Source organism: Pleurodeles waltl, chromosome 10, assembly GCF_031143425.1.
Source record: "Pleurodeles waltl isolate 20211129_DDA chromosome 10, aPleWal1.hap1.20221129, whole genome shotgun sequence".
In the NCBI taxonomy this organism is placed as follows: domain Eukaryota; kingdom Metazoa; phylum Chordata; class Amphibia; order Caudata; family Salamandridae; genus Pleurodeles; species Pleurodeles waltl.
The window spans coordinates 922,410,957-922,424,328 of record NC_090449.1 but is presented as its reverse complement, the minus strand read 5'-3'; positions in this window follow the sequence as shown (position 1 = coordinate 922,424,328).

Sequence of the window (13,372 nt, the reverse complement as noted above, 5' to 3'; positions counted from 1 at the left end):
GACGGTGGAGAGCATGAAGCCTGAGGAAAGCATGACTGAGTTTCTAGACTGAATGAGGGAACAATTGGGACAAGAGAGAGGACAGTCATGGACCAACACGGACCCTCAGGTTGCATTCTTTTACAACATCCTCAAAAAGGGGTTGCCCACCATAAATACAGAGTGGACTCGACAGCCTAGTAAGATTAGACAGCAAATCTTGTCAGGAAATGCAAGCCCACATATTGTACTACTACAGAATGAAATAGGAAAAGGACAGGGAAAAGTAGGCGCATGCTCAAGAGACACCACTAAGCTGGTTCAACAGAAATTAGAAAAGACCGCCCTTGAGGGATCTTCTTTGGCTGCAATCGTGCAAATGGCACCGGCCTCAAAGGGAGCTCTGCCTCAGAACCTCAGAGGGTTTCTACCCAGTCCGAATCGCCGAGGTCAGGGAGGCTGGCAGCAGCCAAACACCAGAGGGTACTACTATTGCCACAGAATAGGCCACATGAATGACCAATGCAGCCTAAAGGCGTATCATGAGCAAAGAGAGGTAAGCCTAGGCCAGTTCTTGCAAAATCCCCATTCACAAAACCAAGCCCAGGTCAACCCAAATGCATCCTACATTCAGCCACAGGGAGATAAGGTAGCCACCACACCACTACAGCAGGGACCTGGTGGTTGGCCAAACACATGGCAACAGCAGCAGCAGACAGGGACCCAAGCCCAGCAAGGACCTGGCCACAACCACGGCAGGGAGGGGTGACTGTCTGAGAGGGCAATGCCTTTATGCAATCCCAAATTCCAAATACATAGACAGTCTCAAAACCTCCAATAAGTTTACATTCACATCATACCCACTTCAAAACTCAAATAAAAATAATGTCTAGTGACAACATACTGCAAAACTTATGTTTGGGAAAAAATCAGGGCTGCTGTATGATTTGTCATTTGGGAATCCGCATTGGAGCCCACCATTCGGGTGCCTGCAGAATGCTAGGCCCTCTTCCTCTGCTGGTCCCCCTGGGCAGGGTTGGCTGGCCATGCCCCGGGGGGGAGCAGAGACTGACAAGGAGGCAGAGTGCACCACCAAACCAGTGCATAAAATCAGGCACCCAGGTCACCTCACCCTAGTCACCAGGATGGGCTCCAAGTCGAAAGGACCCAATTCTTCAACAACAGGCCTCCATCTAATGGAGGCCCCACTTTTAGTTCCCAAAAAAAAGCAATGTTCCAGTGTCGGGAACCAGGTTTACGGCACACTTGGGATAATGATGGCCACTTAAAACTCAAAGTTCACGCACAAATCTGACAGATTACAAAGCATCAACATGGCACCGAGTAGGTAGTGAAATTTACCAGAGCAATCAGCCTTCCTAGTTTATTACCTATATCATGCAAATCTCGGCGAGTCCTGACAGCACACCTGAGTCCCATCGTAAGCAAGTGTTCTGCCTCCTCCTCTCCCCAAAAGGTTTCCAAATATTCAAAGGCTGCTCACCGGATCATTTCCCTTCAACAAAGCGAGAGTAACGTGTTGCTGGGTAGAAGTCCCTGTTCCCAGCTGGGGCAGCAGACCCAAAACATCCTGGATCCGAAGGAAAGGAGATTCTGTAAATGACAATCAAACATGTGGGGTGCAGCAGAGAAAGAAAAGTAACTGTTTAAGCAGGGAAAGTGGTGGAAAAAGGCTGCAGGGATGATCAAGAAGTGAAAGGTGTGGGAGCAAAAGATGGAGAACTATTGGTAGTGGAAATTCAGTATGAGAGAGGAGAATGATAGAGCCAAGGGAGGTAAGTGAGAGTGGTGGGGAAGCTAAGAAAACAGATATGGTTCAGTCTAGGGTCTCCAAAACAGGCACTCTATCTACCAAGGATCTAAGAGCATGTTACAAGCCTCTGCTTGATACATAACATTCAGCAATTCTCCCAAATGGAAGTACAGTGATAGATGCCTGTCACATGCAAAGCAATCTCTCCTGTCTGCGTACACTTTGCACAAGATAAAAACATCAGTCTCTTATCAAAGACAATCAAAAACACTCAGCACAGTGCTCTATTTTCTCCATGTGCCTGTCTGACTAATCCCCTGGTACAACCCTGTGCAGTGCCTCCTTTGGTCCATTATATCTGAAGATAACAGCTCTATGCACACAGTGCAGTGTCTCTTCTCTGTGTGCCTGCCTGACTAAGCCCATGGTGTAACCTGTGCACTGCCTTCTTTGGTTCATTTTACCTGCCAATAATAACATAGGGGCTCATTCCGAGTCCGGCGGGCGGCGGGCGCCGCCCGCCGGGCAGAAACCGCCCAAAGACCGCACCGCGGTCAAATGACCGCGGGGGTCATTTTGATCTCCAGAAGATTGCCCGCCGGCCCAGCGGGAAAGCCCCTGCAACGAGGAAGCCGGCTCCGAATGGAGCCGGCGGAGTTGCAGGGGTGCGACGGGTGCAGTAGCACCCGTCGCGATTTTCACTGTCTGCATAGCAGACAGTGAAAATCATGGTGGGGCCCTGTTAGGGGGCCCCTGCACTGCCCATGCCAGTGGCATGGGCAGTGCAGGGGCCCCCAGGGGCCCCATGACACCCGTTCCCGCCATCCTGTTCCTGGCGGGTTTTACCGCCAGGAACAGGCTGGCGGGAAGGGGGTCGGAATCCCCATGGCGGCGCTGCAAGCAGCGCCGCCATGGAGGATTCCCTGGGCCAGGGGAAAACCGGCGGGAAACCGCTGGTTCCCCTTTTCTGACCGTGGCTTTACCGCCGCGGTCAGAATAGCCCTGGAAGCACCGCCAGCCTGTTGACGGTGCTTCCGTTGCCCTCCACCCTGGCGGTTTCAAACTGCCAGGGTCGGAATGAGGGCCATAGTGTGCATAGTGCAGGGTCTCCTCCCTGTGTGCCTGTCCACATCAAGCAATTGGGTGCAAGCTGTTCAGCCTATGCTGCTTTTCATTGTGCCTGTCCATATTAAGGACATGGTGCAAACAGTGCAGTGCCTCTGCCATTTCTGCGTGTCTGCCTGTACTAAGCACAGGATACAAGCAGTGAAGAGCTTGAGGTCAGTGCTTTTCCCCCATTGTCTTCCTAGTCTTTACAGTCTCTGGCTGCCTACCCTAAGCACCATACAATAGTCCAGTGTCTCTGCCGTGAAGTGGCATCCCACACTAAACACACTGTACAAACAGGCAGCGTTTCCCCTTGTGCTGTCTTGCATCACTAACCATGAGACAGACAGAACACTATTTACAACCTGCTTGACTACATGCAGCACATGAAAAATATCCAGTTTTTACAGTTTTAGATGGCCAATCAAATGTGAATAACAATGAAACATACAAAAAGCACAATGTTTACAGTCTGGCAACTCTAAAAGACACACAAAAGGAAAAATGAAAACTAAAACAATTGACATAAGCAAGCTGATTCAAACATATCAGCAAACATACAATTATCCATGTAACAGGGTCGGTCCCCAAGGTGGTAACAAAACTGCTCCAAGGAGGGACAAATGTAGAGCATTTACCAATGATAACAAAGGATTTTTGAAAGACAAGCCCATGAACGAGTGATAGTGATGGGCATGAGGTGGGCGTGCATAAAAGCCCACATAGATACCAAGACGTCGGAAAAGCCGCACTTGCGCGCTGCTATGTTCGACCTAAAAAAGGGCACTGACCAAGGAAATTAGGTAGAACTAGAAGTACTCTTCTACTGAACCTTAGTGAAAATTACACCAAAATATAGACACAAATAATAGACAAGAGGGCAATACATCTGTCACAAAATATACTTTGACTGCATTGTGATGCAACGAGTAGTAGTTCTTCATCTAGTAACTACTGTTAAACAGGAACAAGAAATGACAGACACAAGCATGAAATATAGAGGTCATAAGGTATTGAGAATTCCCAGTGATGGAGGACTTGAGGTGGCCATCTTGGAAAGAGAAGCAGAGTTCTAGATTTGAGCAGGGGCCATCTTTAAACAGGTATTCTACACCTGTTTCATCTTTAACAGCAAGCCTTCCATGAATCCCCTGCTCTGCCTTACCCAAGAATGCCATCTAGCAAAATATATTTTAGGAAAGCTTCAGTTGCAGGAAAGATGAAAAGGGGCATGACATCTCCACAATGTGAAAGAAGAGCAGTAGAAAGCATAGATTGCCAAACCAATGTTCTCTGCCAGGTGTACTTGGCCATCAGCCTACTTTGCTTTATGGGAACAGAAATGCATTTCATTTTGGCAGACAGAGGAGCAAGATTGACTTACTTGGCCACATAATTTTTTTCCTTGATGAGTGTGACAGAATGCATCCTTCTTTATGCCTCCTCTCCTTAATGAGGATACTATGCAAGATTCTGATCTGTTGATGGTTGGCAGATCCATATTTGTTACATCTCTGTAGGCTCCTGCCTAAACCAAATATCAGCCCTGTGGGTTGAAACCTATACCACTGTCTGAATTAATACATTATACTCAAAGCTAGCAAAGATTACTTGCTGGCTTTTGACCCACTTCTCACTTACAGCTTCACATGTTCTGTGAAGAAGAAACCTTGCACAATTGTCTTTAATGTGTGCTAATCCTTATTCCTTCATCAAACTTGTTACTTTGTTTCTGATTTAGGGCCTAACAATTTTGACAGATCAAATGATTTCTTCTGTCCTGAATCTGCCTCTCTATTTCACATAACCATTTCTGGGACTTCCACTACAATGGATGGGTTCACAGACCACTTCTGATGCTTGTTTTTTCTTCACTGTGAGCCATGTGAGTCACCTACTGTAGTATGACCTTTCTATTCTACTTGCCCCTGTCTCACTGGAACCCAGAGAGTCTGATCAACCTATGGCCCAGTCTCTCAATAAATCCCTTTTTCTGATCCATTCAGTGCATTATTTACCATTCCCCTGGTGTGTCTGAGTTCTGACAAAGCAGGTCTCCTTCCTGCTTTCAAAAATTCAGTACCATATTTTAGGACTGGCCACATATTGCAGTGTGGTGCCTTTAAATGTGCCTTTTCACCTGGTTTGACAGCTTTTTTATCTGCTAAACCTTTGAAATTAAGAAAAATAATATATAATAAACAATACATAGATTAGGGCTTAGGGCCAGAGCCATTCAGCCATTGGTCTGTTTGAGTGTCATTCAAATTTAGGCTTAAGTGAAATTGTATTTTAGCCGGTGAAATTGATACATTTTCAATTATCAGGTTATGCATTTGTGCATGTAGGAAGTGATTTGAGGAGAAAATTTCTTGATGAGAGATTTCTTATCCTCAAACCATCCATCCAGTATCATATTACGAGTGTGAAAAGCACATAATTACACAAAATTATGTGAAATGTGATGAAATGTGCATGCATTATCAAGAACTTGAACACCCCTCTAATCACATTTTGTTTCAAAGAACCTGATAGCATGGTGTGGGGCAATAGAAGAACCCATTTCAGCAACTGATTTGTTGGAAGTATCTGTCACATTTTAAATCAATTACCAATTCTTCAAATACATTGTGTTGGTTTTGGCTCCTCTCACAGGAGTATTTCTCACTCACCTTATCCATTTGTCTTATTTGTGTATCATTTCTTTTGCTAGTGGAGTCGGTGCACACCAATGCCTGAGGGACTAATAGTTAGCTCAAAAATACACCAAATCATCGCAAATTATGACTTTTTGTATCATGTAAGTTATGTGATGTCATGTATTAACTGTACTTGAAAGCACACCATCAACTGGGAGGGTAGCCTGGCACTGTTGTAGGTGCTAATCTCGACAGGCCTAGTCCTGACAAGAAGTCTATTCAAAGAGCCATGTCCTCAGCTTCTTGCGGAACTCAGAATGGAAGTGGCTGCTCTAATGTTTACCAGCAGATTGTTTCAGGCTTTGGAAGCGATGTAGGAGAATATTAAGGCCCTCATTACAACATTGGCAGTAAAAGCAGCTTACCGACATGCAGAAGACCACCAACACACCACTGCGGCCGCGGAATCCGGCCACGGCCATTATGACCCACTGCTCGGAATCCACCAAAATTCAGACACCCACACAAGTCCGCCACACCAAAGGTCAGTGATAAACTGGCGAAAACAAATGCTCCACCGTCAGGCCAACAGAAATACGCCCACACTATCACGACACACAAATCCACGCGGTGGTCTTTCAACCGCGGTATTCCATTGGTGGTACACACCGCCACGCTCAAAATACACACACATTTACAAAACACAGCCACATTGGATACACACACCTGATGCACATACACACATCACTCCCACACACTCAATACAATATAAAACACGCACCTACATCACCCACAAACCCCTACGACCAAATATCAAGAACGAAGGCCAGAGAGAGACACCACAAACAACTAACAAGCATCCACAGGCACACAATACCATCACCCACAGAACTTCCGCGCACCTCACACAACACACCACTAAATATCACCCCACCTATCACCACACACACCATCCCACATATCACCCACACCACCCCATGGCACGGCAAAGACACCCCAGGTTCTCGGAGGAGGAGCTCAGGGTCATGGTGGAGGAAATCGTCCAGGTAGAGCCACAGCTATTCGGATCACAGGTACAGCACACGTCCATTGCAAGGAAGATGGAGCTATGGCGAAGAATGATGGACTGGGTAAACACAGTGGGACAGCACCCAAGAAATTGGGATGACATCAGGAAGAGGTGGAACGACGTACGGGGGAAGGTGCGTTCCGTGATATCAAGACACCACATATCGGTTCAGAGGACTGGTGGCGGGCCCCTACCTCCTCCCCACAACTAACAACATGGGAGGAGCAGGTCTTGGCGATTCTTCATCATTAGGGCCTCGCAGGAGTAGATGGAGGAATGGACTCTGGTAAGTCAAATCTTAACTATTACATCCCCCACCCTACCTGCATGCCATCACATACCCCCACCCTCACCCCATCACTCCTACTCCTCACAAATGTTCCACTATCACAACCCACACATCCCAACACCAAGCCCTGCATGCAACAACAAATCATGGACACCCATCACCAAAGCATGGCCACTGCACATACCCATACACCCCCCTAAACCATCATCACACAAGGTCCTACACAGGAATGCAAGCACTGGGGTACACGGACACCCACCCATTGCACAGCATGGCACACACAGATGTAATAAACATCCTTTTATACCCCTGCAGGACCCTTACCCAACCTCACCAGACAGGAGGGTCCACACATGTCCACACCACTAACAGAAGAGGCCCATAGTGATGACAGCAGCTCTGTCCAACTGGATCTAGATGGCCAGGCCGGCCCATCGGGGACCTCTGGACAGTCGGTTCCCCTCACACAGTCACAGGCCACCACAGAGCTTCCCCCCTCTGGAAACACCAACACAGCACCCACTCAGCTGGCCCATACCTCTGTCCCCAGGACACGTCAAGCAGCAGTGTGTTCCACCACTACAGGGAATCCAGGCTAACCCACCACCCCAACAACAACAGGGACCTGGGGGCAGTGGTAGTGGGCACACGGTCCGGGGACGGAGGCCCAGGTACACAGGGTAACTGGGAGGGCTGCTGTGCAACAGGGGGAGGACAGGCCCAGGGAACCCACTCTCCACGAGGCCCTCTCCTCCATCATGGGAGCCTACCACCACTCCCAGGAGATGATGGCAACGGTACTGGCCAAGTTTCAGGAGACCCAGCGCCTGCAGGAGGAACAGTATTTTGGCTTCAGGGAGGAACACAGAACCATCAATTCCACCCTGGGCACCATCGTAGGGGTTCTGAAGGAAGTACTCAACACCAGGAGGGACACTGTGGCACTACAAGGGGCCCCTGACACTAGCATGGACGATGAACTGCCCACCACCTCCGCCAGCGCTAGTGGACAGGAGGCACAGCCACAGGACCACCACACCAGCACCCCACCCCCTGCAGAGGGAGAACCACCCTGCAAGCAGTCCCTGAGATCCAGGACAAAGACAGAGAACAATGCCAAGACTCCCTCTGTGAGAAAGTAGCCTCTTTCTAGCCTTGTTACCCCACTTTTGGCCTGTTTGTGAGTATATGTCAGGGTGTTTTCACTGTCTCACTGGGATCCTGCTAGCCAGGGCCCAGTGCTCATAGTGAAAACCCTATGTTGTCAGTATGTTTGTTATGTGTCACTGGGACCCTGCTAGCCAGGACCCCAGTGCTCATAAGTTTGTGGCCTATATGTATGTGTTCACTGTGTGATGCCTGTCTCACTGAGGCTCTGCTAACCAGATCCTCAGTGGTTATGCTCTCTCTGCTTTCCATATTTGTCACTAACAGGCTAGTGACTAAATTTACCAATTCACATTGGCATACTGGAACACCCTTATAATTCCCTAGTATATGGTACTGAGGTACCCAGGGTATTGGGGTTCCAGGAGATCCCTATGGGCTGCAGCATTTCTTTTGCCACCCATAGGGAGCTCTGACAATTCTTACCCAGGCCTGTCACTGCAGCCTGCGTGAAATAACGTCTACGTTATTTCACAGCCATTTACCACTGCACTTAAGTAACTTATTAGTCACCTATATGTCTAACCTTCACCTGGTGAAGGTTGGGTGCAAAGTTACTTAGTGTGTGGGCACCCTGGCACTAGCCAAGGTGACCCCACATCATTCAGGGCAAATTCCCAGGACTTTGGGTGCGGGGACACCATTACACGCGTGCACTGTACATTGGTCACTACCTATGTACAACGTCACAATGGTAACTCCGAACATGGCCATGTAACATGTCTAAGATCATGGAATTGTCACCCCAATGCCATTCTGGCATTGGGGGGACAATTCCATGATCCCCCGGGTCTCTAGCACAGAACCCGGGTACTGCCAAACTGCCTTTTCAGGGTTTGCACTGCAGCTGCTGCTGCTGCCAACCCCTCAGGCAGGTTTCTGCCCCCCTGGGGTCCAGGCAGCCCTTGCCCAGAAAGGCAGAACAAAGGATTTCCTCTGAGAGAGGGTGTTACACCCTCTCCTATTGGAAATAGGTGTGATGGGCTGGGGAGGAGTAGCCTCCCCGAGCCTCTGGAAATGCTTTGATGGGCACAGATGGTGCCCATCTCTGCATAAGCCAGTCTACACCGCTTCAGGGATCCCCCAGCCCTATTCTGGCGTGAAACTGGACAAAGGAAAAGGGAGTGACCACTCCCCTGCACCTCCCAGGGGAGGTGCCCAGAGCTCCTCCAGTGTGTCCCAGACCTCTGCCATCTTGGAAACAGATGTGTTTGTGGCACACTGGACTGCTCTGAGTGGCCAGTGCCAGCAGGTGACGTCAGAGGCTCCTTCTGATAGGCTCTTACCTCTCTTGGTAGCCAATCCTCCTTCCTAGGTAGCCAAACCTCATTTTCTGGCTATTTAGGGTCTCTGCTTTGGGGACCTCACCAGATAACGAATGCAAGAGCTCACCAGAGTTCCTCTGCATCTCCCTCTTCACCTTCTGCCAAAGGATCGACCGCTGACTGCTCAGGACGCCTGCAAAACCGCAACAAAGCAGCAAGATGACTACTAGCAACCTTGTATCGCTTCATCCTGCCGGCTTTCTCGACTGTTTCCAGGTGGTGCATGCTCTGGGGTAGTCTGCCTCCTCTCTGTACCAGGAGCTCTGAAGAAATCTCCTGTGGGTCAAAAGAATCTTCCCCCTGCAACCGCAGGCAACAAAAGACTGCATCACCGGTCCTCTGGGTCCCCTCTCAGCATGACGAGCGTGGTCCGTGGAACTCAGCAACTCTGTCCAAGTGACTCCCACAGTTAAGTGACTCTTCAGTCCAGGTTTGGTGGAGGTAAGTCCTTGCCTCCCCACGCTAAACTACATTGCTGGGTACCACATGATTTGCAGCTGCTCTGGCTCCTGTGCACTTTTGCAGGATTTCCTTCATGCACAGCCAAGCCTGGGTCGCCGATACTCCTTCCTGCAGTGCACAACCTTCTGAGTTGTCCTCTGGCGTTGTGGGACTCCCTTTTGTGACTTCAGGTAGACTCCGGTTCACTTTTCTTCTAAGTGCCTGTTCAGGTACTTCTGCGGATGCTGCCTGCTTCTGTGAGGGCTCCCTACATTGCTGGGGGCCCTCTCTGTCTCCTCATCCAAGTGGCAACATCCTGGTCCCTCCTGGGCCACAGCAGCATCCAAAAACCCCAACCGTGACTCTTGCAGCCAGCAAGGCTTGTTTGCGGTCTTTCTGCATGGGAACACCTCTGCAAGCTTCTTCACGACGTGGGACATCCATCCTCCAAAGGGGAAGTTCCTAGTCCTCTTCGTTCTTGCAGAACACCAAGCTTCTTCCAACTGGCGGCAGCTTCCTTGCACCCTCAGCTGGCATTTCCAGGGCTCCTGCCCACTCTCGACACTGTCGCGACTCTTGGACTTGGTCCCCTTGTCTTACAGGTACTCAGGTCCGGAAATCCATTGTTGTTGCATTGCTGGCGTTTGTTCTTCCTGCAGAATCCCCCTATCACGACTTCTATGCTCTCTGGGGGTAGTAGGTGCACTTTACACCTACCTTTCAGGGTCTTGGTGCGGGCTATTTTTATAACCTTCACTGTTTTCTTACAGTCCCAGCAACCCTCTACAAGCTCACATAGGTTTGGGGTCCATTCGTGGTTCGCATTCCACTTTTGGAGTATATGGTTTGTGTTGCCCCTATACCTATGTGCTCCAATTGCAATCTACTGTAACTTTGCATTGCTTGCTTTACTTCCTTTTGCTATTATCTGCATAATTTTGGTTTGTGTACATATATCTTGTGTATATATCCTATCCTCATACTGAGGGTACTCACTGAGATACTTTTGGCATATTGTCATAAAAATAAAGTACCTTTATTTTTAGTATATCTGTGTATTGTGTTTTCTTATGATATTGTGCATATGACACCAGTGGTATAGTAGAAGCCTTACATGTCTCCTAGTTCAGCCTAAGCTGCTTTTCCATAGCTACCTTCTATCAGCCTAGGCTGCTAGAATCACCTCTTCTACACTAATAAGGGATAACTGGACCTGGCACAAGGTGTAAGTACCTCTGGTACCCACTACAAGCCAGACCAGCCTCCTACACCCGCCAAGAAATGAGACCACCCTGAAAGTCATCCCTATGTCCCACTTTGTCACCCTGTCCATCCTTAAACTGCCGCAGCTCCACTTCCTATGCCTACAGGTGCATTTGGGCAATGCACCTGTGAGACTAATAGACTGGACTCTGCCATGGACAGTCCTCCACCATCAACCCTCACCATTTTGCAACCCCCTTCAATATTGAGCACTTAAATAAACACCCTTGAAGCACAAAACAATCTGTAGTCAGTCTGTGATTTCGGAATGGTGCATTAGCAATTACTGTGGCAAAATGCTCTTATAATTGTAATGTCAACATACCTATGTCACAAAGCTCTAGTCCATGAGGAATCAAAGCAGATGTCACACAGTGGGACCCACATCTGTGAAATCGTAAGGGAAAGCGACAACTCAGTGACCATACACTGGGTGAAAACAACAGACAGTAGAGAGGTAGTAGTATTAAAGTACATGTAGTAGGCAGGTTTGTATTCTTAACTGTGTCTCACTGGAAATATTGGAGGATCACCGAGTTCCTGTTGTCCATGTCCTCTTCTTCTGCTTCCTCATCTTCACTGTCCAGAGGCTCCACAGCTGCAACAACACCGCCATCTGGACCATCCTCCTGCAGAAAAGGCACCTGTCGTCGCAAAGCTAAGTTGTGAAGCTACAGCAGGCCACGATGATCTGGTACTCCTTCTTTGGTGAGTAGAATAGAGATCCACCTGTCATATGGAGGCACCTGAACCTGGCCTTCAGGAGGCAGAAGGTCCGCTCTATTATCTGCCGTGTTCGCCCATGGGCCTCATTGTAGCGTTCCTCTGCCCTTGTCCTGGAATTCCTCACTGGGATCAGTAGCCATGACAGGTTGGGGTAACCAGAGTCACCTGCAAATGGCGAGGGACAACTGTTAGACACACACTAACCTGGAGTGATATCCCCAGACCCAGACAACCATTGCCACTGACTTGCTTCCAGGTGCTCACCTAATAGCCACACACCTTGCCTCTGGAGTTGACCCATCACATAAGGGATGCTGCTATTCCGCAGGATGTAAGCGTCATGCACTGAGCAAGGGAACTTGACATTCACATGGGAGATGTACTGGTCTGCCAAACACACCATCTGCACATACATGGAATGATAACTCTTCCGGTTTCTGTACACCTGTTCACTCCTGCGGGGGGGACCAAAGCCACATGTGTCCCATCAATGGCACCTATGATGTTGGGTATATGTCCCAGGGCATAGAAGTCTCCTTTCACTGTAGGCAAATCCTCCACCTGAGGGAAAACGATGTAGCTCTGCATGTGTTTCAGCAGGGCAGACAACACTCTGGACAACACGTTGTAAAACATAGGCTGGGACATCCCTGATGCTATGGCCACTGTTGTTTGAAATGACCCATTTGCAAGGAAATGGAGTACTGACAGCACCTGCACGTGAGAGGGGATTCCTGTGGGATAGCTCACATCAGGTCTGGCTCCAACTGGGCACACAGTTCCTGGATTGTGGCACGGTCAAGCCTGTAGGTGATGATCACATGTCTTTCCTTTATTGTCGACAGGTCCACCAGCGTTCTGTACACTGGAGGATGCCGCCATCTCCTCACATGTCCTACGGACGGTGCCTATGAAGGACAACAGCGAGCACAGAGTCAAACAACTCAGAGGTACGAAAACACAGCTTACACCGAACACGAATCATAATCCGATATTTTGCCTGTATGTGTGTGGAGGCTAGACCTAGGTATGTGTGATGCAGTTAAAAATTAAGCCATGTGGGCCCCTGAAATGGCGGCTGCCTGACCTGTGGGACAATGGGATGTGAGGTAACTGCGCTGGCGTTGTACACCGTCGCGGTAGGCGGTCGAAGACCGCAGCGCAATCCTGCATTGGTTAACATTGGACCCTATGGGTCCCAGGAGCTAATGACGATGTACGCCGGCGGTGACTGTACGCACCGCTGCGGACGTGACCGCCATTTTCTATCTGTTCAATCACTCGATACCTGATCTTCAACAGGAGAGGACCTACACCACAAGTGCTTCTGTGACCTCGGTCTGGAAGAGACAATGGCTCGTGCAACTGGGGAAAGGGCCCCTGCCTTCACATCGGAGGAGTTGGAGAAACTCATGGATGGGGTCCTCCCCCAGTACACGCTACTGTACGGTCCTCCAGACAAACAGGGAAATACACTGGGAGCATGCTGTATGGGCTATGCCTGTGTGAAGTGGGGTGGATGAAAGATGGGGGGGAGATTGAGGCGTGCATGAAACGACGGTGAGTGCATGTGCATCATGGCAAGGGTAGGGA